The 27,506-nt window shown below is 39.5% G+C and overlaps 1 protein-coding gene across 2 annotated transcripts in view; it reads left to right on the top strand.

Moving 5' to 3' along the window:
* LOC124162005 (tetraspanin-11-like) overlaps nt 1-27,506 on the top strand; it is a 206,801-nt gene that overhangs the window by 8,085 nt on the left and 171,210 nt on the right. The window contains exon 2 of one of the 2 annotated variants that reach the window (XM_046538324.1): nt 26,900-26,942. The exons of the other annotated variant lie outside the window; for it this stretch is intronic. The gene's annotated coding sequence lies outside the window, so the exon portion shown is untranslated. The remainder of the gene's footprint in view (nt 1-26,899; nt 26,943-27,506) is intronic. 2 annotated transcript variants of the gene reach the window in all.

The following is a 27,506-nucleotide window of genomic DNA, read 5'->3' as shown; positions in this document are numbered from 1 at the left end:
TAGAAATAATAATAGAATTAAGAAACATGCATTAAGTTTTACATAGGTTAGTATGATACACTACAAGTCATGCAATCTATTTATGAGTTCTATCGCTGCCGTTATAATCTCTTATTGATCGTAAACGGGAGGATGAGGGTATTCCCCCCCCCAATGCCCCAGAGAAATAAATAATATATTTCTAACTATTGTCTAGTTTTGACGTACAATGACTGCATCTGTTTGAAGTTAAATGTTAAGTGCGGAAATGGTGTAAATTGTATTTCTACGAATGCCATTTTTCAAAAATTTTCCGGGACCCCCGTTGCTTGTGGGGGGGGGGGGAGGGGGTCACCACCCCAGGCCATTAAATCCCTCCCATAGCAGTGGCGTAACTATGGGGGGAGATGACGGGGATAGATCCCCCCAAAGCCTCAGAGAAATAAAAATAATATTCAAAACTATCGTCTAGTTTTGAATTAAAGTAAATTTTAACGTGACCTTTTAATGAAAACCAAATTTTAAGTGCTAAAATTATGTAAAATGTATTTGCAGGTATTTCATTTTTCCAAAATTTTCCTATTAGGGGGTGGTGGGTGGGAGGTCACCCTTCCCCATCCCCTGTCATCCCCCCGCCCCCCAAAGCATACTTCTAGTCACGCCACTGCCTCATTAGGGTGGTCCTTATTGTTAAAGTTTTCGAATTTCTTTTGGAAACCGTTTTGTTCCATTTGGGGAGAAAATTGGTGGAAGCACTTTTGTTAGATATTAGCTATAGATATGGGGAATAAATCAATACTGCTAAGCCCCTTTTTGACAATAAACAGTGATTAATATAGTATTCAAGGTTATATTGTCGAAGTTTAAAGTTTATCTAAAATATTTTATTGTTTTACGATGGGTGAGAACGATCAACACATTTTGAGAATATGCAAATCGCGTGGCACCCAAAGTGTTGCCTGGGGTGGCGCGCGCTCACTCTCGGTGCGATATCCAGAGAACCAATGGGCAGCAATGAAAGGTATTTGAGGACATACAATAGATATAAATGTCTAACGAGTCGTCGTAAAAAACAGAAGAGTGATAGAATAATCCGAGAGTGACATTATCTTAAGTTAATTCCGAAAAACACCCAAAAAACACAATATTTCTAAACTTTAAGTGCGATGCGCCACGTTTTCCCGGTATCCGATTGCAAAAATAATTTACACGCTTTATTTTCTCACCAAATGGAACAAAACGGGGGGGCGTCCCAAGAGAAATTCGAAAACTTTAAAAATAAGGACCACCCTACTGCCTCATAGCATACTTCTAGTAACGCCTCCATTCCCATCAACGAGCAAATCTTCCTCAACTTGTTAATTTACGAGTTACTACTGGTGGAACACTTAATTACTCGACGAATGGAATACGGTAAAGTAAAGCAATCCAGTGGCGTAACTCGAAATATGCTTTGGGGGTGGATGAGGGAGCTTTGGGGGGATGAAGGGGGGATAATAGGGGCTGCCCCCCAGGAAACGGGGATTTCAGGAAAAAGTTTTGAAAAATAACATGCCTGAAAATACATTTTACATAATTTTGTCACTTAAAATTTAACTCTTAGCAGATGCAGTTATTGTATATCAAATCCAGACAAGATTTTCAAATAATTATTTGATTTTTCTGAGGCTTTGGGGGGGGGATACATCCCCTCAACCCCCCCGCATAGTTACGCTACTGAAGCAATCATCAAAGGGAACATAATTCGAGCTTCCTCCAAGTAGTCGCCTCGGTCGACGCCTCGAAAAGATCCGTGGAACGGTTCCGAAATAAGAACGCGAAGCATCATGGGAAGGAAGGTGTGTCCGCGCGCGCAGCTTTCACATCCTCTCGCACTCCATTCACACGGTCGACCCACAAAAACAAAACAGAGTCACGGAGCGCAGGGCGGGAGAGAGAGATAGATAGATGTAACCTCCTCGTAGAGCCGGATATGACCCCTTCGCCTGACTCATGAGAAGATCGAGGAAGGTGATATCGCACTGGCCTTTTTTTCTTTCAAACATCATCATCATTTTCGGGTCAAATTTTTTCGAGAACGGGCGTGGAGGAACACGTGGGAAGGAGAAATGCACCAAAACTTAGGGATGCTATCGCGATATAGTGCGAGGTGAGTAAAAATGACTGAAATATCCATGAAATTCGAAATGGAATGTGTATGATATGTACAGAAATTGAATTGTAAGCTAATAGTTTCCTTATCAACTACATTCGGGTATGTTGGGTGTGTTTTAATAACTGAGTTAGAACGCATGCAAAGAAGAGATGCCTGCAGTGGTGTCAAGGTGCCGGAACGCCGTACCAGCAGTAGTTGACAAACGACATAATCGTCAAATAACACTTTTATCAATACTGGTGCCTCAAAATTTCTTATATATAAATTCTTAACCGAAACAATTGTACAAAATGTCAATAGTGGCTTGTAATAAAAAAAAACGCAGAGTAATATTTCACTTTTGAAAATAGTTAAGAAAAGAGCGTTCCGGCGCCGGTAATTTTGCCATGACGTCTCTGGCTGCAGTGGCGCAGCGAGGGGGGGGGGGGGGGGAGTTTGGGGGATATAGAAAGCCCCCCGCCATTGTTCAGAGAAATTTTTAAGTTTCATCCATTTTACTCAATTGGATTGATATCACTAATAGAATACCGTATGGATTAATAAAATATCCCTCAGAAAGCCGTAACACTCACCATTTTTAACCATTTATCTTTAAATTCTGCAATTCATAATCTCGCACCTACCGCTTACCCTGGTGGGTATTCCATACCCCCACACACCCCGGCATTAGTTGCACCTAAACCCCCCCAGCCTTAATTCCTAGCTGCGCCCGTGACTGGCTGCCAGGTACGTGAAAGGTCGTTAGTGTAACTGACCTATTGGATAAACTCGGATGGGAATCTCTGTTAGACCGTACATTGAAAAATAAACTATCCATATTCAACCAAGCCATATCTTACAGACGCCAACGTACTACGGAAGATCAGATCATATGAATAAAATAAGAGAGATAGACTGTAGAACAGACAGATTCAGAATGTCTTTTTTTCCACGATCAATAAGAGATTATAACGGCAGCGATAGAACTAATAAATAGATTGCATGACTTGTAGTGTAGCCTACTAATCTATGTAAAAATTAATGCATGCTTCTTAATTTTATTATTATTTCCAACAGCATATGGCAGTAGAATTTGTTAGTATGCTTGACATGTTTTGGACCGTGTGCTGTACATGTGGGAGTCCAATTGCATGCTCATCAAGGACGTACCCAGGATCAAAACTAGAGGGGGACAAGCCGTGGCCGTTCAAGTCGAAACATAGGGAAGATTAAGGAAAATAAAATGTCAAGAAAATTATAACAGCGCTTTATTAGTTTGTAAAATTATTTTCCTGAAAAATAAAATGTTTTATTTTAATTACATGTTTTATACTAATATCACTTTTCTTGGATTTAAGGAATACTTGTTCAAAACTTTCGTATTGAACTGTCACATTTTAGTGTTACTTCTAGAGGTGGGCAGCTGTCCCCTCCTGCCCCCCGCTGGGTACGCCCAAGTTCTCCATGCTGGTGATTGATCACCTGCTGCCAAACACCCTACAGGTGGCTCGCAGGGTATTTTGTAGATGTATTAAGTATCTCAAGTTGCGAGTATATGAAGAGGCAATCTACATCTACGTTTTACCCCGCGAGCCGCCTCAGCCGGGGTGTGGCATGGTTTGCTAGGCCACCAGCCGTCAAGAAATAAAAAGGAAATTCTCTATCAAAGTTCCGCCCACAATTTATTTAAGTGGCTCGGGGAAAAAACGAATTCGCATATCTATCCGTTCGCCAAAATATCTCTCTTAAGTTATCGATGAACAAATCTATTCCCAATTGTTCAAGCAATCTAATAGCCTGGCGCGCAGCCTCAGAGTGTCCAGCGGCTCCCAGCCTAATTCTCTTTAGATCTGGGTAACGCTGTCTGCACGCGCGTAGCAGCTTTTAAAGAAGCGCGCAGTCTTCCTTTGCATTTTATTCAGTTCGCGGATTAAGTCATTCTGCACCGGATCCCACACGCTCGCTGCATATTCAAGGTGCGGTCGGACGAGCGCAAAATAGCACATTTATTTTACTTTCTCATCCAATTACGGGATATACCAGAACTTTATATTTTTGACGATATGGTCTGTCGAATTTATAAATATTAAATTCGATTCCTCTTGAATACAAATACTAATTTTAAAATATTGAGAATCAATGGATCTTTCTGCAATCGTCGCGGCCCTGCGGACATCTTTGAATGCCGATTAAAATGCACCCAAATTATGGCAACATAAGCAATACGGAAATTAAATTATAACGGTGGAGTTCATGGTATCGTTGTGATTCGTTAAAGTTTAACTCGAATATCATACATTTTTCTTAATGATATTATCTGAGGGGGATCGGGTTGGTGTGGTAGCTAGAGTGTTGGCTACCCACCCGTTGGGCCCGGGTTCAAATCCCGGCAGTGGCAGAGAATTTTCAGAGACTGCCCGATCCCTGCTGGAGTGTTGTGTGGAGGACATTTCAAGCGTAACACTCCGTCCGTTGGATGGTACGTTAAGCCGTCGTCCCTTTGGCGCCTTTCGTTAAGAGCAGGCTAATGCCGACGCCGGGTTTCTATCCACCCTTCCTTCCATACCCTAACCTCATGGCGCAAATGACCTCAGCTGTCGGTCGCCTCCTCCAAATACCAAACCATACCATACCGATGTTAGCTGAGCATATGCACGCAGGTACATTTTATGCGCAGGTTGTCCAACTACCCCCATGGATGCGAAATGCCGTGGATGGTGTCAACGTGAAGGCGACAGATGAATTGATGTATCTGGGAGTTACGATAGCTTTGATACTACCATGGGGAACGTACCTAAAAATATCTGTGGCAGGCAGTGGCGTAGCCAGGAATTTTTTGCTTTCGTTGCAGTTTTTCGCGAATCGCGCAGCTTTCCTTTGTATTATTACTATTATCATTATTGTCTCGCGGCTGAGCTTTAAGCCACCGAGTGCGTCCACCGGGTTGCGGATGGTGGGTCAACCTCTAGAGGTCAGATGCGATATAAGCGAGTTTACTTGTCGAATAAGCATTCGTGGACAAAATGTGGCGGCATTCCGAGGTGGTATGGGTCTATCCCTGGGTAAGATGGGCCATCTAAATGATACATTAAACCTGTGCAGATGCCGTGACTTGGAGATGGGAGGCCGCCAACAATTATGCCTCACATCACCCGGGGGAGAGGGTTGCAGCTCTTCTTCATATGAGCGAAGGTGGAGACCACGGTGGTCAGGACAGCGACACTTATTTCACTGCAGGCGTGGCTACATTTACTTTAACGGCTGCAGTACTGCGATGTGGAAGGCAAGGGGAAACCACCATATTATTATCCCCAGTAGTCGCAGCTACTCCAACTTTAAATTATCTGACATGATGGAATTCTCTCAGGTAAAAAATTCCGGAGGTTAACTAGTCCCCCATTCGGATCGCCGGGCGGGGACTTACTGACTAAGGCTATACAGGGTGTATAAGAGAAGAAATACGTCGCTATGAAAAGGTTAGCGGATAGGAGAGAGAGGAATGGAGAGCTGCGTCAAACCAATCTTAAGATTTTTCACTAATGATGACGATTATTGTCGTTCAGCATTATGCAAACGGAATTCAAAGTTAATTTATGCTTTTCCGATCCGTGCGAATTCACAACACATCACCAAACTTGTGTGTAGGCGAAACGCATATCGTGCAGACAATTGACGGATCGAATTCCTGTGCCTCTTTGGAAAGACCAGATGTTAGCCACTCCCCATTGAGGTTTATATGTGAGCCGAAACTTCTTCTTCTTCGTGTGGACCCGTTATAATAATAATAATAAAGCCTACTCACGGCATGGATGGCCCACTTTTCAACCTTCCACAACCTGTTCTCTTCCTGCCATCCATTCACTACAAACATACATCGCTCCTTTCTCCTCGCTTTTTTTTTGGCGCAGCACAACTTGCTCTGCAGGTGCGCTGCCGTCGAGACGCCATGCGGCAAGTGATGTTCACATTTTAATTGCGTTGCGTATTGCGACCATTTAGGGAGTGACGTCACGCTCCACCGTGATCGTCGTTTACGCCACGATCGTGGCGATGATGATTGGCACGATTTTTCAATATTGACGTGTGTCAAGTACCTACTCAAGTGAGCGAGACTGTATTCTTTCCGTCCACATTATCATTCCAATACGATGCGCTGTGACGCAACAATGAAGTTTTTTTGTATGAGCTCGAAGCAGTATCATGATGTTCGGTGAAAATGCGGACTTGTTGAAACCATTTAAGCACTAGCCTTCTATCAATATGCAGATTAAATGAAGAACAATTGTCTTTACTACTTCATTTTCGGATCCAGTTTCTTTTGTTTTAATTACTGATTATGAAGCCTGAATATTTAAAGCCTGGTTTCGACATTATAGTTGTCCACTACGCCATTCGAATATATTAGCAACATTACGCTAAACTCTTCATCTGAGTTTGCTCGTCACAATGGAGTGCTATCGTAGTGACCAAAAACAAAATCTCGCTGTAAATATTATCAAATCAGAAGTATTTCAAGATTGATAATGTACTTCGTTATGGCAAAGGTAGGAAAACAAAAGAAGTGGTAGTTGCGGAGGAGAAATAATATCGTCAACTCTTATTCAAGATCTCAATTTCGGGCTTTCATCCCAAATAAATAATGAATTGAAATAAAAGCAATCTGTCATTATATTCTTTGCGTGCGAAGTTAAATCAACAATTGCCACTTTCGATACATCCGTTACTATTGACTCCTGCTGCGTTCAAAGTTGACCTGCTTCAACTTCACTAATAGATCGAATCAAGAATTCAATCGATTCGTGCTCTCATCGCCTTCGCTGTCCACAAGTGCGATTCGAGCCTAACAGTTGACTGTCATGTAGACATTACATAAACTAGAGGCGGCACAAAATAGGCCATGTTAAAATACGAAAATAAGGAATCGGGGGGCTGGACACAGAATTGGGAAAATTTTTCCCTATCAAAATATACTTTCTGAGAAAAGAAAAAACTAGCACTGTTGTTTACTTCAAAATTATCTTCTTGAATGTGTAAACAGCACTGAGAGAAACATCCTCCTCGACAAATGAATGCAGAGTACGGACAGTTTACTCCTCGAAAATCATGTGTGAATTCATTTCACTCCATTCTTCCCGAGAATCTTGCCGTTACTAGAAGGAAGACTCAAGAGAGATTGAAGCCATGGTCCACTAATGCTGATTCAGCTGGGAGACGAATTTAAGGCCAAGAAAGGCATTAAAGCGAACAAAAGACGTCACGGACCGTCTCGTTGTGCCTAAGATTCATCTGTGGTGAACACACGATATGCTAGCGGGTCTACTACGATACCTCCCCTGCAAAAACGCTCAACAATCGCCCACCGAATCAAATCCGCTCATCTAGTAGCCCAACAATACTAATCCGCTCAGCTGGCAGTGTCCGAAGCATTTAAACGTTCATCTCCGAGCTTGGAGAAGGACTCACATCATATTTCGCGCCGAAGCACAGTGGTCCCAATCGCTAATCTAGCGGGACAAAAGTCAGTTTTGCAACTTTTAAAAATAAAGTCACCGTAGGTGTAGCGATATCCGCAATTAAATGCTTCATCATAATTGGTAACTTTTACAACGTTTATATAAGTTATAACAATGTTATGCAGCTGCAAAGTCACGCGTTGAGATTGCCTACCCTCCGCCTACACCCAGGCGGTGGCTGACTCGCTAGCATTAACACGTACCTGCTAGATAGCAATAACGCAAAGAACGACAATTTCTAACGGGATCTTATAGCCATTGGTATATAGCATTATTTAGAGTGATTTTTCTTCAAATATAATTGATTTCAAATACTGTATTTCAAATGGCAATCTCTCAGTCTTTAAAACATCGTTTTTTATCGACTTCAATTGTTTAAATTGACTTATAAAAAATATATGTCGAGGTAGGATTGCGAAACCTTCAAAGACATGTGGAAACGTTCTTATAGTTATAGATATTTTAATCACATTTTGCGCCTACTTGCGCTTTTTGACAATAATGCCCTTTTTGTTCCATGAAGTTAACAAACGAGAGCCGTTGAGACGCGGGCCTGGGGGCATTTCCTCAGACGATGCCTGGAATATCGGGATAAATTACGCTAGTGAAGAAATATTTTTAATTTTAACTATTGTAGTTTTGTACGGTATACATTTTTATTAATATTAATGGTATACTTATTACATGGCTTACAATTTTTTACATTTTTATATCGATAGGGAAATCATGTCGCATTCAGAGAGATTCAAGGTACCGGCGGTGAATCGCATGCTTTTGTTATAATTACTGCGGAAGAAAAGACTATAGATGATTTATTAAATGCGTAGAACATAAATTAGGATTTGAAAGTTGTAATGAAGATACCTCAAAGGACATCAGGAAAATTGTGATGCTATTTAAAAGTAATTTTGATAAAAAGTGGAAGCACTGCTCCAGAAAATACGACAGATTTTGTTAGATGTGCCCAGTCTCTTTTGAAGGATGTATCGAAAGTAGAACCTTGTTTTGCAAGCCAGATTCCATTGCCAAGCTCTGGGAAAAAAGATGCGGCTGCAATTATAAAAGACATAACTGAAAACATACCAAAGAGAGCTACCAACAATAAAAAGGCTTAATTGTCTTCACCTTTGATTCCAATACCATATTCATCATTAGAAGCTTTGTCCTTTTCCATGGGAAATACCTACTAAGCAAAAGTGCGTAAACATCAGAAGAGAGGCCAACCAGAGACGGTGCGATATTTATCCCCCATACAAGATAAATTTGAACTCAAAGTTGTCTTGCTATCCCCCTTCACAAGATCTGACCATTACTGATACTTCGGCCGAGGTCAAATTACTGGCTCTAGTGAATAACACTATTTTGGCTCAGAAAGATGTTGTCGCCGCTTTCCTTCGGTCTGGTAATGAATTCAAACTAACGATGATATTTAAGTAGGGCTAAGATGGGAGTATTGGGCACAAGCAATATAAGCAAAGATTTGTATTTCGGAAGGAATCAGGTCCAGTGGACGATTCCTATATGTTTTCCATATCTATGTTGCCTCTTCAGCTAAAATCAAATGATAAAAACAACATCTTATGGCAGAATACCAGGCCATCTTCGATCAGGTATTGTAGACCCATTACATTTTTTCTGGAAGATGAAAGTTAGGAGATAACTGTGAAAGAAGTGCAAAAGATAGAGGCGCAGATGTCTCCAGTGATGCCCTTGGTCATCGAAATAAACGGGAAGAAATTGTACATAGTATCAGAATTTTGACGTTAAAAGAATCCTGACATTTCATCAGGCATTACTGGAGTAGAGGTGGAATTATTTCAATGGTTTGGAGCAATTCTTAGCGCACTTTCCTGTGGTTTCTCCATAAGTACAAGTGACTTTGAGAAGTATGCTAAAAAAAAAGAAAAAATATACATGCGTCATACTCATGGTATTATATGCCTTTCACGGTACATGTGATCTAATTCATGAGACAAAAGTGATTGATTGCCCCCATTGCATTGTATTTAGTTCCCATTGGAATGCTTTCCAAAGAGGCACAAGAAGCAAGGAATAAGCATATTCGGAAATTCAAAGAAAATCACGCGCTAAAATACTCAAGAAAGGACACAATGAGAGATGTTTTTAACCTACTATTAGTCACATCTGATCCTTATGTCTCCAGTATTAATTCGTTGCACCCAAGGCATTGTTATTCCCTCTTGATGCACGTAAAACAGCTTCTCTGGGAACCAATATTACCTGTACCTAATTAAATTAGTAATGTTAAAGAGATGGAGGATGTGGAGTCGGTAAATTTCGGAGATGAAGAGAATTGGGAGAGTAATAATGATGAAGGTGACTAATTTCCGCAGTTCACATTCTATGAAAAACTATTTTATGTGTAAATCCTGTGTTTAGGAGTATATTTTTGGCGTAATTAGTTCACTAAATTAAGAAAAGCGCATTACTATAGATTTTTAAATGATTTTCTCTATATTTTTCTAAGTGTTGAGTAACACGAAATTATTTTGTAAATTTAATTTAATTTTTATTTTTAATATAATCATAAAAATCACCTGGAAAAGACCTATGGCAGTGTTATTTTGTGTTTTTGTCTATAATTTGGCAATTCTGAATGATTTCACGACAAAAGCTCTAAGTTTTTTGGGAAAAATAATTTTGTCCCGCTAGATTCGCAATTGGGACCACTGTGCGAAGGCGCGTTAACGCCATACCGGTAAACCATGTTTACCACAACCAGCCAGATTACATTACAATTATTATTTTGCGCATTTGTTTGTGTTGTTTGGGGTAGTGTGGTGTTTGTGTTAGCAGAAACTATCATACCAAAACAAGAATAAGAGATGAGCGTTTTAATGCTCCGGACACTGCCAGCTGAGCGGATTCGTATTGTTGGGCTACTAGATGAGCTGATTTGATTCGGTGGGCGATTGTTGAGCGTTTTTGTAGTGGAGGTATCGACTAAGCCTCATGCGGATATGAACGATCACGCCTGGAGTAACCATGTCTTCGAAATCGTTGCCATGATGAAATAGAAATAAAGTTCAGGATAGTAAAAGAATACAACTCTGAGCCGCACAAGGAAGCAGTAAGGATCATAGCACTCAAATGAGCTCTCCGAAGTCACTTAAATCAGGCCCATGTGGGCATTTTCCGTTAGACAGCAATCGCTCTACCGCTAGGGTGGTTGCGTCGCCCGGCGCTTAAGTAGATTTTTTAATTAGGTAAACTTGGACTTAGAGAACAAAGACGCCTAGAAAAATGATATATCTGTACACATATATAAAATAATGTATTTCTATGCTCACTCAATCACGCACCTATTTACTAAATTATGAAAGAGGGGAATATTACCCGATTTTTCCCAATACCGGAGGTCTTTTGATAAATTTTTCATAAGGACGCAACATTCTTAATCACAAAGAATATTGGATTACTACATCCTAAAGGCCTAAATATTAGAGTATAAGTTTCCCCAATTGATATTCGTAATGAGATCAGAAATGTGACACATAATCCAGGATAGTTTTTCCACATCTTAACGTCCTGTAACTGGTTGGATTTGATGTGTTCCTGGATTCAAACATCCGCAAACGTACGCGGATTGGGATATGTTTTTATTATAGCAATACCTATCAGTCATTTACAATTTAAATCGCATACTTACACCCAAAACCTGGCATGATTAAAAAACTTTCCTATATTACCTTCAATCTGGGCAACACTTACCAGTAAGTATAAAGTCAGCCACGACTGTTAATTTATGGAAACGTCATGAGATGTGAAAATAAGATTCCTTCCCCAAGATAGGAGACTTAATGAACTAAGGCAAACTATTTTCTACTTGTTATATAAACTTGAGCTAACTATCAGTCGTCTGCCTTACTCTCCAGGAATATGGCGGACATTCTTCATTTTCATAATTCAACACTGGATTTTAAAACTTTTTCTCAAAGTTATTGTAAAAGTTGTTGTATAAACCGTATATTTTGTTGTTATAACCCAACCCGTTGTTTGTATCTCAAAAATATATCCCTCTTCATTTTCGACCCAAACTCCCAAGGAACTCGTTTATTTACTATGATATTATCTCGCAAGCTCTAAATATTTTTGTCTTTGCGCACGTCATTCCTTTTGTTTTTTTACTTTCGAGTTTCGACCCTCATGATGCGTATCGACTCACTTGGGGCATTTGACAGTTGATAAGAGTATATATACTATAAATTGTTGGATCGTCATCGGTAAAGTAATCGGATAACTTGTAAAAATAGAATTTTCAGTAATTTGTGCATATGACGATTACTTTTTACGAAATGTAATTTTGGCTTGTAATTTACTCCTTACGGTGAAAGAGGAATTGTTATTGTCGTTGTAATCGTTATTTGCTCGCAATCGAAGATTACTTCACTTATTTCTTCCATTTACCTAGGCCTACAGATGACTTCGAATTCCCGAGTATCTTAATTTGATTGTTTGGGTTCAGCCACCCTTATGTTTAGCCAACGTATGGTGGGTACAAAATATGACACCCCTTGTGATGTTACAGCAGTTACAATAGGGTAGTTTCCTTCATCAAAGAAAACGAAATGCATTGATTGCGATTCGTTATCCACCATTATTGTATTCATAAGATACAAATTATTTGGTTTTAGAAATCTCAGTTTACACAAATGTTAATGGTCAATTTTAACCGCATTTGAAAAAGGTCAGATTGGCGCCCATGCGATGCCACTCCATATAACGTCACAGAGACCTAGATTCTATACAAGTAGTCAGGAGTTGATACTTATTTATTTGTATACTTATTTAGGCCAAGCGCTACCTGGTAGCAGGGTGCTCTACCACCTGCTAGCAATCTCCATCGTAGCGGCGCTCATAGCCTCGCACCAAGGTGGCCTCACACGGCGGCAGATGGAAGCAGAATGACGTCAAACGGGCTTTTTCCAGCATTCATACTCAGTCGTCGCGTTTTCGGGCGTTTGAAATCTTTCACTTTTTCATTTTATCGCGAATAATAGATATCGTAATTTAAAAATCTAAAGGTGAGAAATACGTACTCTAGGAGTAATAATCTTTCGAATTAGGCAATTTAAAAAAAAATAGGAAACCACCCCATTATATGGCAAAAACGGGAAAAAGGAAAACTCGAATGAAAAATATGTAACAGGTAAATGGGGATATGAAAGGAAGAAATAAGGTGTAAAAAGATTAGCTGACACGAGAATGGAATGGAACCTCATTTGAAAAAGTCCAGATTGGCGCCCATGCGGATCCACTCCACGTGACTTCACAGGGGCCTAGATTCTATACGAGTAGGTAGGAGTTTTACATCTTCTGAGAATACCAATGCATGCATTTGGAACAGAGCTCAGGGTAAAATTTCTTAATAATCACCTATTAAAATTGCCTATGATCGGAAAGTTTCCTTCGTTTGATAAGGTATTAATAATCCGTATTTAAGCCAAGCGCTACCTGCTATCAGGGTACTCTGCTACCTGCTAGCAACCTGCATCGCAGCGGTGCCCATATTCCAGCCCCAAGGTCACCTCACACGGTGGCAGCGGGACGTCACACGGGCTTTTCCCAGCATTCATACTTAGCCGTCGCGTTGTCGCGCGCTTGAAAAATTTCACTTTTCATTTAATCGCGAAAAATAGATGTCGTCATTTAAAAATCTAAAAGCGTGAAATGCGCACTCCAGGAGTAATAATCTTCCGATTTAGGCAATAAAAAATGATAGGAAACCACCCTATTGCATGTATCGCAAGTGAAGTCGCAACTTAAGTAATTTCTATGACTTAGTTATTCCACATTTATAATCCAATATTCGACATTTAGAGCGGACAATATTTAAAGTTGTAGGGCATTTCCATGGGAATGTAAACTTTTTGTCTCGAATTAAAATTTAGGGTGGAAATATTTTATCTTGATAAATCAACAGAGAAATATTTAAATTTTATGAAATATGTATTTTAAACATTATTCAGAGCCTTATTAAAAGTTTTCAAAGTTTACTTCGATCCACAGAGTTTTTAAATTGTTTGAAATCATTGCACTGAGGGGGTCGACTTTGGAGTAATTCCGTCACATGTTAATTTTTGGCATATTTAGAAGGTATTTTGATAATAAATTTGTTTCTGTATATGAAAATCACCCTCATAAATGTTTTTTGATCATGCTCAGAAGTTTGCAATTTTTTGTATTTTACGACATTATCGGAATATCCCATTGCATAGTTTTCTCTGAAGGTAATTCCGTCACAAATGTAATTGCCCAGTAATTTTAATCGTAACTGTAATTTTACTGATAACGTTTTAAAATCAGTGCTGTGCATTCGTAATTGATTAATTACTGTAGGAAGTAACTGTAATTGAGCCCAGTTACTTTTTTTAGTACTTTTACCAAGCTGCATTTATTTAGTTTTGGAGCTCCTATCATAGCGGTAGAGATGTGGGTGTTGAGGAGAATGGAGAAGGTCAAGTAGACGGAGAGGAAGATGAACGAAGAAGTGCTGGACATGGTGGGTGAGGAGAGGTAGCTTTTGGATGAGATACGGAGGAGACGGAAGGTATGGATGGAGCGTGTATTGAGCGGGGAAGGGATGTTGAAAACAGTGTTATAGGGTAGAATGTTAGGTAAACGAGGGAGAGGAAGAAAAAGAATAGGATTTTTAGACAGAATTGAAAACCGACCTTAATCTGTGGAATACTGTGATGATGATCCAAGGGCGTACCCAGGGTCATAACAAGGCCGGAGGGCAAGCCAAGTTGTGACATTTTAGCATGGAAGAGGTGAATGAAACCAACATTTTAAGAACATTATAACAGCGCTTTATTAGTTTATGAGGTTATATCCTTGAAAAAATAGTTTTATTTTACTTACATATCTTATACTAATACATAGATATCATTTTTCGTGGGTTTTAAAGATAATTTGTTGAATACCTTTGTTTCAATTCAGTACTTATTTTGCTTAAAGACTTTTGCGATTTTTGCTTCTAGGGGGAGGGGGCAGCTGCCCCCCTGCCCCTCGCTGGGTACGCCCATGTAATGATCTTAGCAGTAAACTTCGACGCGTGAGCAAAGGTTGAGTTTTATTTCAATTAATATCTTCTTTTTATCTAAAGTCAACCCACTTTCTGACGCGCTCAGCTGAGCTGTGGCGCCGTTCAATATGCTTTGACCATTAATCGATCGATGCACTCACATACTCCTAAGCCTTTTTTTCTTCCGAGAAGGTGTTTACCGAACCTTTTTCAACGGTATCGGTTGTCCTGGACGACCTAAATGTTTACATAGATCGATATTATCGATTCACCCCATGTAAGCATTCCTTTGTTATGTACTAGCTTTTACCCTTCTTAACTAAACTTCTTCTTAGCACTTCTTAAATAAAAAAATATTGGGGGGGGCCTAAACCGGTGATCTTGCCCCGGGAAATTCTATAATTAGTGAGTTTAAAATTTTTTAAGCATTTTAGAAGAGTCATATAATCAACATTAGAACCTTGTTAACTCGAATATCGAGATCTGGACACTCCGGGAAAAATCGACAAGCATGGCACATTTTTTCCTCGCACCCATAACGAATTTTTGAGGGGGCTCAGGCCCCATGGAGTCGGCGCCACTGAGCTTTTAACTTTGAACGGTCTACTAGTTCACGGATCAATAATGTGTGGCGATAAATTTATGGCTTTATTATAGTTTTAAGCTCGTTCAATGGTAGTGCATCCATATAATGCACCCAGATATTTATCTATTTTGAAAAGGATCGTAGTTTAAATTTTTTCTGCGTCACGTTTCAATTTTTGCCAATAAAATGTCGGGCGTATCTTTATGAGGGCGAGGCTTGGATGTTGACAGGGGCAGAGGAGTCAAGAGTGGAAGGATTCGGAATTTGGTGTTTTTTTCTGGTGATGAAGATAAAATGGATCGACCGGGTAAATAATGCAGTAGTGCTAAGAAGAGTGGGAGAAAAGAGATGTATTCTAAAAAACCTTGAGGAGAAAACTCTGGTCATGTTCCACTCCTCTCCTGGAAACTTAGTTGTCCACATTATGAGCCATGATGGCCTGATGAAAACAATCGGACATCAAATGAGGACAGGTGGAAGGGAAGAAAGGCAAAGAACGGCCCAGAATCAGGGATGGAAACGATAATGTTTCGTTTCGACCCGGAGGGAAACCAAAATACCTGGCCTGGGTTAAGTTTCGTTCCCGCGCGAAATAGGGTGGTTTCCTATTATTTTTTTATTGCCTAAATCGAAAGATTATTACTCCTGGAGTACTTATTTCACGATTTTAGATTTTTAAAGGACGATATCTATTTTTCGCGATTAAATGAAAAGTGAAAATTTTCAAGTGCGCGAAAAGGCGACGGCTAAGTATGAATGCTTAGAAAAGCCTGTGTGACGTCTGGCTGCTGATGTGTGAGGACACCTGGATGCGAGGCTATGAACGCCGCTACGATGCAGGCTGATTGCTACCGAGCATTGCGGTAGCGTAGAGTACCCTGCTAACAGGTAGCGCTAGGATTTAAACAAGTATTATTAATACCCTATCAAACGAAGGGAAATTTCCGACCCTAGGCCATTTTAATAGGTGATTATTAAGAGATGTTTCCCTGAGTTCTGTGCCTCATGCATGCATTGGTAATCTCAGACGATGTAAAACTCCCGACTGTAAAACTCACACGGTACATTAACACGTACAAGTTAATGTACGTTTGCGTGAATGATTTTTTTTGGACCGGAACGGAAAATGTATGAATGTATGAACCAAATTAGAACTGGTTCTATTTCCTGTGCATGCATTCGCACAAGTTGGGTGATTACATGGTGCATTTTGGCGTTCATTCTCGCGTTCATACATTTAGACATTAACCCGTACGTGTTAATTTAACGTGTAACCAGGCCTTAATGCGATTTTACGTCTAGTATTTTGTTTCATAAGCTTAGTTCATAAACTACTCAACATATTGAGTGATTTGAGAGTGCGTAAGATTTCAAATACCAGTTTTTTGATGAATCACTCAGCTTTCCTTTGTATTTTGTCGAGTACACGGATTATGAGGCCGGACGAGTGCGAAATAGCACACCTCATTTACTATTTTTATCCGATAAACTTCCCTCAACACGCTTGAAGAATCATATCTTCTTAATGGTCTCAAATATTTGTTATATTGTTGCCCCAATATAGGTTTGGAGTTATTGAAACTCCCATGTTACTTCACTTCATCTGTCGCATTTATGTTAACGTCGTTCGCAGCATATTAATGGGATTAGTTGGACGATGTACCATAGGGTAAGTAAATACTTACTCTATGGACCTAGCCAAGAAATGTACCGCCGCGCATTTGATCAGATTAAGCTCTAGTCCCCACTCTTGGTTCCACAATTTGATTATAACCTCGAAAGGAAATCGTAATTTTCTTGGATGGATACTAGCGAGCTTTGCTTGCAAAGCATCTTCCTAATGTTTGCCTTTTTTATAGTCTCGCCAACGCTCAATGTAAAGACTGCAGTAATTTATTCTCTTGCGGTCTTTCTCAGAATATGCTCATGGTGTCCATAAATGCGCAAGTGCGTACTCTTTTTTTTCTGGGAAATAATGGCCGCCTCCAGAGTTTGACCCTAAGCGCTTAGCGATAGGTGTTTGTTCTCCCGTCTCGAGGCCAATGGTTTTATGATCTGTCTCTGCGTCCATCGCTTTGTGATATCCTGACATGTACGCGATGTGTAATGATTGTCTCATCTGATCGTAAATCTTGAGCGGTGAGTCTATTTTCTCCTTTATGATTATGATGTGCGTCGCTTTGATGAGTCAAATGACACGTGTCTGTCGCCTTCACTAAATTATTGTCATCGCCAATCCTTATCTGCGTTTTCATTCCATCGTTTTCGAGACCATTTTCGTAGTCTAACGTCGAGGTAGCCTAGTGGCTAGAGCGTTTAGCAGCCAATCAAAAGGCCCCGGGCAAGCGGACTGCAGAGAGGAGGCCAAATATGGTAGTTTCCTTCATCAAAGAAAACGAAAGGCATTGATTGGGATTCGTTACTTACCCTTAGTTTATTATTAATAAACAAATTATTTGGTTTTAGAAATCCCAGTTTAGACGAGTGTTAATGGTCAATTTTAACCTCGTTTGAAAAAGGCCAGATTGGCGCCCATGCGATATCACTCCACGTGACGTCACAGGGACCTAGTTTCTATACGAGTTGATAGGAATTTTACATCGTCTGAGATTATCAATGCATGCATTAGGCACAAAGCTCACGGAAAATTCTTACATTTCTTAATAATCACCTATTAAAATTGCCTACGGTCGGAAAATTTCCATCGTTGTTTAGGGTATAAATAATCCTTATTTAAGCCAAGCGCTACCTGTTAGCAGGGTACTCTACGCTACCGCCATGCTAGGCAGCAAGCAGCCTGCATCGTAGCGGCGTTCGTAGCCTCGCACCAAGGTGGCCTCACAAAGCAGCTGCCAGACGTCACACGGACTTTTCCCAGCATTCAAACTTAGCCGTCGCATTTTCGCGCGCTTGAAAATTTTCACTTTCCATTTGATCGCGAAAACTAAATATCGTCATTTAAAAATGTTAAAGCGTGAAATACGTACTCCAGTGGTAATATTCTTTCGATTTAGGCAATAAAAAAATAATTGCAAAACCACCCTATTCCATCCCGTAGAAGGCTGATTTCTGTTCTCGCCACTTCGGTCGTATTTCAATCGGTTTTCTAAAATGTCTGCACAGTGATGTTGAGTGAAGTAATATCCACTTTTTTTACAATATACTGTATTATAATGTTTGTAATAGCTAGGAATATCATTGAAAAGTTATGAATTTGATAAATTACAACATCACGTGCATTTTGCATAAATTTCGGCCAACGCCCCTAATTATACTTTATATCCCCGTGTGGCTATGGTCAATTTGTCCGTCAGTTACGCGAGTGGCGATTTTTGTAAACCGATTTGAATGCGCGGTTGGTGACAACACATTTGGAGACCGACCTTAGAATCCTCTTTAATAATATTCGTGTTCTCGGGTTTAAACCCCCTCCGGACATATTCCCATCCTCTTCGGACATACCCCAAAAAATCCTCCAAGCGCGAGTTGGTCCAGGGGAAGGAACTACCCCACTCTCCATACCTTTAAACCCGTATGACACTTCCCAATTTATTGGCCAATCTATTGGATATTGGATTGTGGTCCGACTGACACACACCAATTTCTAGTACAATATCCTTTTCACAATAACGGACACAATTTCTTGCCCAATTTGGAATTTAAGACAAGTTCTATTTTTTCGCGGCCAATCTCCGAAATCAGTTATGTTGACTCCTAGTGGCCAAAACTAGAAGCTCTTTGCAAAACATCAGGTTTGGCTGTGAAACATTGTTTTTCCCCGAAAATTCGGTTGAAGTTTCTAAAATGTGGACGAAAGAAGTTGTTTCACCATTGACTGATGCGGACAAATCACACGGATGCTTATGCAACGTAAATACATCGAAATACAGTGGCGTTCTCTAGCGGGACATCAAAACACTATTTCGGCCAATATTGGTGCAAATATTGATACGTGTCGTACGGTACGTAACGCCCAATATTGTAAACAATATTCCGCGCCGATTTATCGGCCAATAAGTTGGAAAGCGTCATAAGGGCTTTACCGTGTGAAATTCATGCGCCTGTGACTCAGTTGAAACAAGGGAGCTCTATCTTCACCTGCCCAAACCAACCTTCGGGTTGAATCACTCAATAGTGAGAAAATGTCGAAATGTCTGGAAATATCTGGATGAAACCACGGAGGCGAGGCATTGAGTGTGTTCTGGTAATAACTTATGGAATTTCGGTTCTCAATCAAATTTTGTAATGCTCTCCTCGAATATTCATGAAATATTCTACTCCAAAGGCTATTTAATGGATGAATAGTGGATAAAATAGAACATAGTCAAATGGTCTGGGCTAAAAACAATAATGCCATACAGAGAGAACTGTCCCGTAAATTACAAATACGGATTTCACTTACTTTTAATTTTTCTCCTGTATACGAAGCAATCGCGGTCCATATTTTCTCATCTTGTATGCGTCAATTTCGTGTGATCAAATCAAATCATTTGGGATTGCCATTGATCATTCTCGCATAAGCTATGACGATTACATGGTTTAGCTCGTACAAGTACTATCATCGTGTCACGCTTCATTCTGGCAGGGCATTATTTTGTTTTTTTTCCCTATGTACTGCCTTTGTTTGCGCTGTCTGCGTGCGTCGGCACGGCTTTGACACATTTGAGAAATACGCTGCGTTTTTGTTTTGGTGACGGTGGCGTCTCAATTGGTAGTGCAGACGGGACAGGCTGCGGTCGGCGACCTCTTTCAGTGCTCTCTCGATGTCACCAGCACCTCAACTCTCTGATTGCTCAGTGGCTTAAGGTGCTAAGCTGATTTTAGTTGACTATCGACTTATATTACGCTCCACTCGTGGACGTGTTAATAGTGATTGCTGAGCAGCGATGGACAAAGTCGCTCTTTTCGGAGATTCGCGTTATTTATTACTTAAGTCACCATAGTGACCCAATTACTTCGTCCTTGTGATTCTACATTAATCGAAACCATAAACTGGAGGTTTTATTGTTAGTTGACGTGCATTTATTTCAGTGAGAATATTACGAAACCCCTTAAGTTTTGGTAGAATTCGTCTGTTAGAGGCCTCACATGGACTGGTGGCGCTGCCCCGCGGCCGACTTCAGCAATAGTATTACGACGAAGAGCGGGATCCGCCATTCTTTAATATTTAATATTCATGGTTCACCACGGAATCAGCGGTAGGGCATCGCTTGTAAACCTTGCATCACCAAAACATCGCATGACCTTGAAAATTTTGCTCGCTGGCGTGAGACAGTGACGTCATTTTTCTCGCATTGTTGTCGGCTGTTAGCGTGTGTGACGCCATTGTTCAAGTCCCGGGGGCCCCAAGGCAGAATTTTGCCGAGTCGGCATATCGTGCCGAACTGCCATTAAATGGAAATTCGGGACCTAAAAATAACGACCGGAGAGAATAATAATGGGAGTCAAATCACGGGAAGGCAAGGCGGCAAAATTCCTCGAATAGCTTCGCCAGAACGTGCAGATGGCGTCCAGAATGGAAATCATTCCGCCATTGGGGGTAATTATTATTTCAATGGGAAATAATTGCCCACAGTAAACGCCTAATAATACGGAGAAGACAAGGAGGCTATGTTACTTCTAATGGGGTCATGCCTTCTTACGGTGTAGGTCCCATGCCTTCTTACCGTCAATTTCTCGTTCACTTTAGATGTCAGCACTAGTGGGCAGCACAGGTTTTAACCATCGTTGTGTGAATGCACGATAGTTCCCACGATTGCTTGAACAATCGTAATGTGAACGAGGCATAGACCTGAAGATAACTTCGAATCCCTGAATAACTTAAGTTTCTTGCTTAGTTTTAGCCACTCTAAAGTTGTAGCCTACTTATGACGGGTAAAAAATATGACACCCATTGTGTTTTTACGCCAGTCATAATGGGGAATTTTCACGTTTTTTGAAAACTCTGTCAAAATGTAGTAAACCTCTAGGAAATAATATCTACCGGGGGAAATTTCAATACTAGGGGTAGTTTTCGAGATATTAAAGGTCAAAAAGGAGGAGTGGGGGGTGCGAGCGAAAGCAGTGTGTACAAGAGGTGTGACGTCATTTCTCCCCAAACAGAGTTGCTAGCGTCCGAGGCGTGGAGTTAGGAGATTGTTGCGGTATGCCTATGCCAGGAAGACGTTGTGTTTACCTACGTGAAGTGCTTTAATGTCGAATTATAAATATTGCGTGGTGCCTATTTGTTCAAATACATCACGAAATTCTTATAAAATATTCGTCGTTATGTAGAATAATGGACCGAGAAGTATGTTGTGGGTTAAGGCGATGAAGAGGAAGAACGATCTGTCGACGAAAACGACGGGATTTGTTCGTAAAGATCACTTTAAGTAAATACAACAGAATTATGTTGAGAAATTACTTGAGCGTGTGGTGCAGAGGACGTGCAGTTGCCCTGTTCGCGCAGTGCCCGCCTGTCGCTTGCATGCTGTTTTTGCTGAGCTATCATTGGTTGGAAAAAAAACGGCCGTCTTAGTATCCGATGTCTTATAATTATTGTATTTTTTTTAATTTATCAATGATTAATCTTGATAAGAATACTTTAAGGGTATATACAGTAGGCCAAGGGCGCAGCTAGGAATTAAGGCTAAGGGGGGGGGGGTTTCAGGTGCAACTAATACTGGGAAGCCTGGGGGTATGGCTTACCCTCCATGGTGGTAGCGGGAGGTGCGGGGGCCCGCCGCCAGAAAATATTTCAGATAAATGGTTTAAAATGGTGAGTTTTACGGCCTTATGAGGGATATTTTATTAATTCCTACACTATTCTACAAGTAATATTAATTCGATTATGTAAAATAGATTAAACTTAAAAATTTGTTTGAGCTCTGGGGTTGGGGTGGTTTATCCCCACTGCAGTAGGCCACCCTCCCTATCTCTGAAATCAATTGATTAACATTAGTATTCCTATCTGAACACCCTCAAAACCATATTTGCTACCTAGGAGCGTAAAATGTGTAAGAAACTCACTGATATACAATCACTACTTCCGCCAATCAACTGACTTAGTGCCACAGGAGGAAACACAACCTGAGGAAGTGGTGGAAAGTCGAGGTCAGGAAAAGTCCTGCCACTTGAAGCCAGAAACAAAAACTGTTGGTATTCAGAAATAAAACCGTGTTTCTGCCAATGCTGCTACTTCTCCTATGAAGTTCTTCCGCCTGTATAAGCTAGATGGTATTGCAGTTAGTGAGATTAGCAATTCAACTACTGAAGAAGAGTGTGGTAAGTGATTCCTCCTCTGGCGGCAGCAGCAGCAGCAGCTCTGACATGGAATCAGACAGGGAGATATGTAGCCAAAGGTCCAAGTATACTTTGTGTTCGATGGAAAAAAAACCAGCGTTGCATTCAAGGATAGCCAGCGAAAATTATTTTATTGTCAATTTGCTATCAGGAAAGACAGGGTTACTTGTTATTAGACTCTTCAATATTTTAGCCCAGGAGATCTCAATGTCTCGCCCTCGACTACGGCACGATATTTCTCTGCTTCCATTATTCTGGTGGTTAGTTTTTTGAAAAATCTAGTTTTTTGGGTTGACAAAAATAAGATGTTGCTTAATTTGCCAATTCCCTTTCCTGCTCGCTATTTGCATGTAGTTTCAATTATTGATTGTTTAGAAATAGAAATTGAAAAGCCAGATAACCTAATTTGGAAAAGTTTAAGCTGAATAAGAGTATAAAAAATAGATCAGTCCTCACTGCAGTGAGTGGCATACAACGCATTTTCTCTTGTAAAAATTAGTTTTCTACTGCGATAAGTATATCAAAGTGCGTTTAGTTTATTACGCTGCGAAAGCTATAATGCTAAAATTAACCGAAAAAAGGGGAATGCGAAAGAAATTCTAAATCCATTTTTTTACAGCAATCAGTGAATTATACTGCTCATAGGAAAGAAAAATGGAAATAATGTTTTTCAAAGGCAATTATTTCAAATGAGTCAGCTTTTAACATTACAGTAAAATTAATGACATATTTACAGCTCAAATATTTATTCTATCTAAACTCAATCAAAAAAATAAATTGTTTGCACGAATACCATATTTGGGTTTCAAAATAAAGTTGTATTTTTCATTTAAAAAACAGCGAGAACTTGGTTGCAAACCAAATACTATTTAACATAAATGATTGAATTTTGTCGTAAGTTTGCCAAATGGGCTAATTATTTTTAAGCATCTTATAGAAGTTTCATAGCTATCATTAAAAGCTGTATTATCTCATGTTGATCGTTAACCAACCATTATAAAAGCGCATAACCTGTCAAAATCTGCACGCACTTCAGACAGTATGCGCACGGAGCACACTTTAAAACTATACATAATATGATGTGCTTAATGTGCACAGAAAAATTACCTTAAATCTGTGCACAGAAAGCATTTCACAACATACTGAATCAAAAATCTGACACCATACCGAAAGCAAAAAATCATAACAGATATCATATAAACTATATTTGCACTAACTAGATGCATCAATATTTCATACAGAAATTTTTGACAGAGACCAAGTAGTTACTTCTGTATCCGTAAAAGCTGGTCCATGAATGACAAAATAAACTAGAAAAACTTACCGCGAAATTCCTCACTTCTCTGAATTAAGCAGCCAAAAAGTCCGGGTTACTTTTAAAATATGATGCAATCATTATGGAATCCATCTTTGGGTGATTATCGCAATAGCCTTACACGAAACCGTCTTCCATTTCGTAAATATTCAATGTATTCATTTTCTATGAATATAGAAAATGGATGAAAAATATTTTACAAGACTAAATACGTCATAAAATGTCTCAGAAAATACACGGATTAAAAAATACCGAGATATTCACTTACTCAACGACTGCTTCATTCTAGCTTCTGCGGCCGCGCATGCAAAACGAAAACGCCGCCCTGGGGAGAAATGACGTCACCAACAATCAGAGCTAACTCCGCGTTTGCAGACGGATTTCACTGTTTTAAATGCATTTTAATGATAAAATCAATGGTTTAAGAGAAGTTTGATTGGTGAAAATGGATTCCTGGTGAAAATTGCTATAAGAATCACGCATTATTTTGATGAAAAAAATTTTATGCAACTTCCCCATTGTGTATATCGCAAGTGAAATTGCAACTTTGGCGATTCCTATAAATCAGTTATTCCAAATTTTTGCTACAGTAAGTATTTGACAGTTGCTACATGGCCTCTTGAGCGGACAATCTAACAAGAAGTAACTATAGTTAAGTGTGATTTTGCTGGCACTGCAGGAACAAGTTTTAACAGGAACAACATTTTACTGATTACGTTTTAAAATTAGTAGCTTGTACTCGAAATAGGGTAGTTTCCTTCATCAGAGAAAACGAAAGGCATTGATTGCGATTCGTTACCCACCATTAGTGTATTCATGATATACTAATTATTTGGTTTTAGATATCACAGTTTAGAGTTAGACGAATGGCAATAGTCGATTTTAACCTCATTTGAAAAAGGCCAGATTGGCGCCCATGCGATGCCACTCCACGTGACGTCACAGGGACGTAGCTTCTATACGAGTAGATAGGAGTTTTAGATCGTTTGAGATTACCAATGCATGCATGAGGCACAGAGCTCAGTGAAAATTCTCTTTATAATCACCTATAAAAACTGTCTATGGTCGGAAAGTTTCCTTCGTTTGATCAGGTATTAATAATCCTTATTACGCCCAGCGCTACCTCCTAGCAGGGTACTCTGCTACTTGCTAGCAGCCTGCATCGCAGCGTTGCATATATCCTTGCCCCAAGGTCATCTCACTTTGCGGCAGCGAGAACTAGAATGACGTCACACGGGCTTTTCCCATCATTCATACTTAGCCGTCGCTTGTTCACGCGCTAGAAAATTTTCACTTTTCATTTAATCGCGAAAAGTCGATGTCGTCATTAAAAAATGTAAAAGTGTGATATGCGTACTCCAGGAGTTATAATCTTTCGATTTGCGCAATAAAAAAAATAGGAAACCACCCTATTGATAACTTATGTCACGAATTACTTTTTCCCAGCACTTTTACCTACGCTGGCAAAAGTAGAGGAATAGGCGCCCATTCAGGACGCGCTATCGTAGTGATAATGTTACGGTGCGGTTTGCGGCATTTTCGCGGTGGTTTTCCCGAGTTTTGTAAAAGTTTTTATAATGCTCGAGCGTCAGAGTCATCTGGTGGGTACTTCCTGAATGTGTGGTCAATGATTTGCCGCGAATGCTGTCATGAGGAAGTGGACTAATCATTCAGGGATTCTCATGAGGTTAATTGGAAAATTTAAAGTGACTCTTAAATAATTTTTAACTAAAGATTTACTGGCAATTTTCCACAATCATTCAGGGTAGAACGAAGCAAAAACAAAGTTCTGTCCCACAAATAATTCAATGCTGTTTATTAAAGTTTATCTGTCTTTTCCCCATATATCTATGATATTATTCTCTTATGCAATAGTGCTTAAATTTTCTTTCTTTTATATTTTTATTAGTTAATTTTTACTTAATTTATTTATATTTATTTTAATCTTGTAATGGGCTTTAATGCACATTAATAAACAAAATTACGTTATGAATGTTTATCATATTAGTTTCAACGGATTTGCGTCATTATCAACAAAGAAAATAACAAATACGTAAAAAACAAAAAAAGAACTCTGGTAGAACAAAGAAAATTATGAAGCTTTGTCGTTGAAAGAAATAGACATTATTAAATTATTTGTGGAACATAACTTTGTTTTTGCTTTGCTGTACAACGAATATTCCTGCGTTCCTCCGAGTATTGCCGAAATCAGTTGATTTTATTTCCACAAATACTCAATTTTTACTTCACGGCCGGTAACATTCAGGTTCGTAAACTTCCCTTCAACCTGTCCTCCTACGATTTTTCTCAACAAGGCATCATGTCTCGTAATGTGGCCTACTAAATTGTCCCGTATTTTCTTTAAACATTTCAGAGGAATTCCCTTTTCTTCCACTCTTCCCAGTACTTCCTTATTGTTTAGTGGGTCGATCCATCTTATCTTCGTCATGGTTCTACCGAAGAATGATAAGATCAGATGGATCGACCGAGTCATCAATGAGGAAGTCTTAAGAAGGCGAGGAGAAAAGAGAATTCTTCTAAAATTGCGAAGACAACTTAGTTGGCCACATTATGAAGCATGATGGCCTGATGAAGACAATCGTTGAAGGACAGGTGGAAGGGAAAGAGGGCAAGGGACGGTCCTGAATGAATTACATAGGACAGGTTATAAAGGATGTAAAAGAGAAGAATTACGTCGTTAGGAGAAGGCTAGCGGATAGGAGAGAGAGAAATGGAGAACTGCGTCAAACCAATCTTGCGATCGTGGACTAATGAATACATTATGCATTGAAATCGGCCGTGAGGTATAATTTAATTATTTTTGGAAAATTGACAGTAAAATTTCATTTTATAATTCGTTAGCAATCCATCAGAATATAAGCCTGAATCAACTCCCTATTCAGTAAAAATGACCTGCCGATTAGAGTTCCTTATCGTTTATGAGTGATTCTCACGATTTGTCAATAATACAATCTTGTCAACACCTATTTATTTACGACTGTTGCGTTATTTAGGAAATTCATGAGTTTTCTTTTATTTTCAGGGGATTAACTGCTGCACGCTGGGAGATTTCCATCCGGGACTAGGTATGTGCATGTCTTTTCTATTTTTTCAATGTATTTTATTGTTTCTAGAGCTAAAGAAAGGTGTGTTATCAATAGAAAGATTTTGTTATTATATTGGCATCTTCATACAGAGTGGAGAAAAATTTTGATACGAAATTTTAACCATGGATAGCTCATTTCAGTAGGAACCAAAGTCATCGATGAAGTGTAGGTCGACAACGCACCGTTTTTAAACTTTATTTAAAAATAATTATTAAAATTAAAAATTTAATAAATTTTGATTAAATTGTTGATCACTGATCTTTTAATACAATTTTGTCTGTTTTTAGAAATCTGTGTCATTTCTTTCAATAATCTTATTGTTAAATTATTTTTAGAATAAAAAATTTCATTATTGACTTAATAAAAGTACGGCTATTGTTTTCACTCTGGTTTGGAATGGCACATAGAGTATTTCTATTTTTTATGGATGATTTATGTTGAGAAATCCTTTTTTTTTAAATTCTGCGATTTCTGTAAATATTAAGAATATACTGCGCTCATCACCACGCTGCTGAGATATTTGAAAACAGATTCAAATGCTAC

Source organism: Ischnura elegans, chromosome 7 (assembly GCF_921293095.1).
Source record: "Ischnura elegans chromosome 7, ioIscEleg1.1, whole genome shotgun sequence".
NCBI lineage: Eukaryota > Metazoa > Arthropoda > Insecta > Odonata > Coenagrionidae > Ischnura > Ischnura elegans.
The sequence above is the reverse complement of the archived record's forward strand: the minus strand, read 5'-3'. Positions and strand labels throughout refer to the sequence as shown.